The sequence below is a fragment of the Adiantum capillus-veneris genome, chromosome 4 (genome assembly GCF_014529385.1).
Source record: "Adiantum capillus-veneris isolate H3 chromosome 4, ASM1452938v2, whole genome shotgun sequence".
Taxonomy (NCBI): Eukaryota; Viridiplantae; Streptophyta; class Polypodiopsida; order Polypodiales; family Pteridaceae; genus Adiantum; species Adiantum capillus-veneris.
Genome location: NC_140934.1, coordinates 155,372,959 through 155,376,383, shown reverse-complemented (window position 1 = coordinate 155,376,383; position 3,425 = coordinate 155,372,959).

Below are 3,425 nucleotides of genomic sequence, written 5' to 3'. Positions count from 1 at the left end.
TTATTTTGCACGAATTTGCCGTGAAGTGCCCTCCGACACACCGAGAGGAGAAGTATGTGTACAAGCATGGACTTGTGGCCCTTTTGACCCAGCTGTAGAAGGAGGAGAGGTTGTTGGACTAGGAGGCATTATCATAAGGGTGGAATCCTCCATATATGGTTTTTTTGTAGTTATGGTCACCTTATTCATTGTATACATGTACAATTTGGCATTTATGTTTATCGTTTTGTATTTCATTTATGATTATGATTATGGTATGGAAATCATGTTATGGTTATGGTATGGCAAGCAAGTTATGGTTATAAGGTTTTGTAAAATGGTTTGGCAATCATGTTATGGTTATGGTTATGGTATGGAAACCAGGTTATAGTTATGGTTTTGCAATTATGGTATGGCAATCATGTTATGGTTATGGTATGGAAAGAAAGCTAAGGTTATGATTTGGCAATCACGTTATGGTTATGGTATGGCGATCGGGTTATGGTTATGGTTTTGGAAATATATTGTGAATGTGGTAACAATTATTAAATCATGTTACATTTATGGTTTGAGAATCTTCTTGTTGTTATGGTTATGATTTTGAAATCATGGTAAAATTCTTGCTTGAGAATGTTCATGTAACGTTATACTTGCGGTTTTCAAGTCGTGTTTTAGAAGGTCACATTGGAATTAGAGATGACTGAGATTTTCCTACAAACAACAGGAAAAGAGCTTCAAGAAAACTTGGAGCTTCTCCTTGAAGATAAATATGCTGAGCAAGGGCTAAAGACTAACTGGAATGATGTTAAAGATGCTATCTCACTACTTGAAAAGCGGCAAAGAAGAAGAGACAAGATGGTAGTCAATACTTCTACGCCAACCTCCTTATCTCCTGAAAAGATGGTAAAACCTTCTACTATAGCTCCAAAAGTTGATAATTCTATGCTAGATGATATTTTGAAAGGCATACATGAAATAAAGCTAAAACGTACAAAGATTGAAGAAAAGGGACAACCATCAGTACTGCCTTTAAGGCAAAGAAAACAAACCAAAGAAGGGTTTGCTCACAAATGTATATGGTGTGATAGCACATATCATGTAAGAAGGGATTGTGATAGATTTAATGATTCCTTAAGGAAATATGTTGTTTTCTTTAAGGATGGTAAAATCCACTTAAGAGAGACAGGTATACCCTTGAGAACTAGCTTTGTCAAGGGGGGAATACAAACCTTAGTTGAAGATATGGCAACTAACTATGTCACATCTTCAATTGAGGCAGATACTTATGGAGTGAAAATTGAGAATCTTAGTGATGAAGAGGTTAGTGATCACCATGGTAGACCTTGGCTAAATTTCACGGAGTTAGCTAAAAAAGGAAAGCTTACCAAAAAGATTCTTCATGAACAGGTGATTGTATACATCTAGAAACATGGTGGAGGGATCCATTGGACTCAATGTCCGTGCATGCCTACATTACAAATTGCAAAATCCATGAAGCTATTGTAGAAGAAAAGCATAGGCATGAAAATGGTGATGATGGGACTTTGAAAAGAGCTACAAAAAGTGGAGGAGGAATGATGCAGCACCTTAGCGCCACCAACACAAGAGTCACCTTCACCAGAAGTGACCATGTAGGAGTCTACAACAGGGAGAAGAAGGAACCAACAAAAGATGAGCCAAAAGGACGAGCTTACAAGCTACAATCTGACATTGAGCTTGCTACAGAGTGGCAAACAATTCATTAGGTGAATTGTATGCAACATGGAAAAATGTAAAGGTGACAATAGGTGATGTAAAGGTTGAACAAAATTTCTTTATACATGACACGTCTTCCTATCATCTTATCCTTAGGTAGACCTACATTATGGGAGCTCAAATGGACACAAAGGTAATGGATGATGGTTCAACTTATGCCGGGATACAAAGCAAAGATGGTAAACGTGTTGTTCAATTTCTCACAGTCTGTGTAAACCATGAAAGAACTCGTGAAAACCTCCAAGATCATCCTCTACCAAAGGTCAGTAAAGAGTTTCATGATCATACAAAAATGATGGGTTTTGGCCAAGTACCATTTTAAAGCGGGATTGCAGTGGACAAAACAAAAAAGGTTCTTGCTTGATCCAAAAATGGATGAATTTTTTTCTACGGGCTCCTTGGTAAAAAGGAATGGATCAGTTTGTGTTACAAAACTCGAGGATTTGAAGAGATGTGAGAAGCAATATGTACATAATGTACAGTTAGGCATGAAAGAGAGTGGGTTGTTAGATCCTACTGAAAATGTTTTGGGTTTGTGTGAGGAAGTTTCTTTTGTATATACTCTGGGTGAGTTTAATTCTATAATGGAGTCTAGTTTTCATCTTGAGAATGAAGTTGTGGAAGTATGCTCTATGGAAATGTATCAAGTCCTTTAACAAAAACTAATGTTTCAAGAAAACACTTGGCCCAAAGGTCCATGTTGGAATTGAATACAAGAGTGTAACAAAGAAGGTGAAATCAGTAGCTTCACCCTTACCACCCAACAACAGGGAAACGATTGAGCAGGCTTCTTTGCAACCAAGTTTGAGGAATCCTAAAAAGAATGGGCACACCTTTACAAAGGAGTATTTTTAGGAGTTGCAGATTGTTTGCAAGGAAATTTCAACACAGGAGGAGACAAAGTGCTTCAAGAAATTCTTTCAAAGCATGGTAAAGCTTTTGCATTTGAGCCACATGAGATAGGATGTGTTGAAATAGGTGGCTCACAATCCCAAAGAAGAATGGTGATGTACGCTTCATCCACTATATGCAGCCAATGAACAAGGTGACAATTAGGAATGTAGGTACATGTCCAATTGTGGATGAGTTTGCAAAGGAATCTGTAGGGAGAGCAATCTACTCAATGGGGGACCTCTACTCAGGGTATAATCAATTTCAGCTTGCAATTGAAAGCAAAGACTTGACAACCATGAGAACACCTTTATGTTTGGTAAGAAAGTGTACCTTGTTGTAGGGAGCAACCAACTCGGCTGCACATATGATGAATGGGATGAATAAAGTCTTATGTGACTTTATTCCTCAAATCACAATGTCTTTCACTGATGATTTTCCTATCAAAGGATGTGAAGAAGGTGGGAAAGATAAAGCTTTAGATCTCAAGGAGTGCCATAGGTTTGTGGAAAATCACATAAATGATTGTGATAAAATTCTATCTAGGTTGGAGGAATTGAATCTTACTTTGTCAAGGAGAAAGTCTATGTTTGGTGTCAATGAAGTTCTCATTGTGGGAAACATGTGCAGGCCATATGGTAGGAAATCTTGTCTAGCAAAGATAGACGCCATCCAAATAATGAAAGAAATGTGCACTAGCATCACTAAGGTTAGAAGGTTTCTAAGAGCATGTGTCTTTTATGTTATCTAGATTCCACATTATGCACATGTAGTTGATCCTCTTTATCAATTTCTTAGAA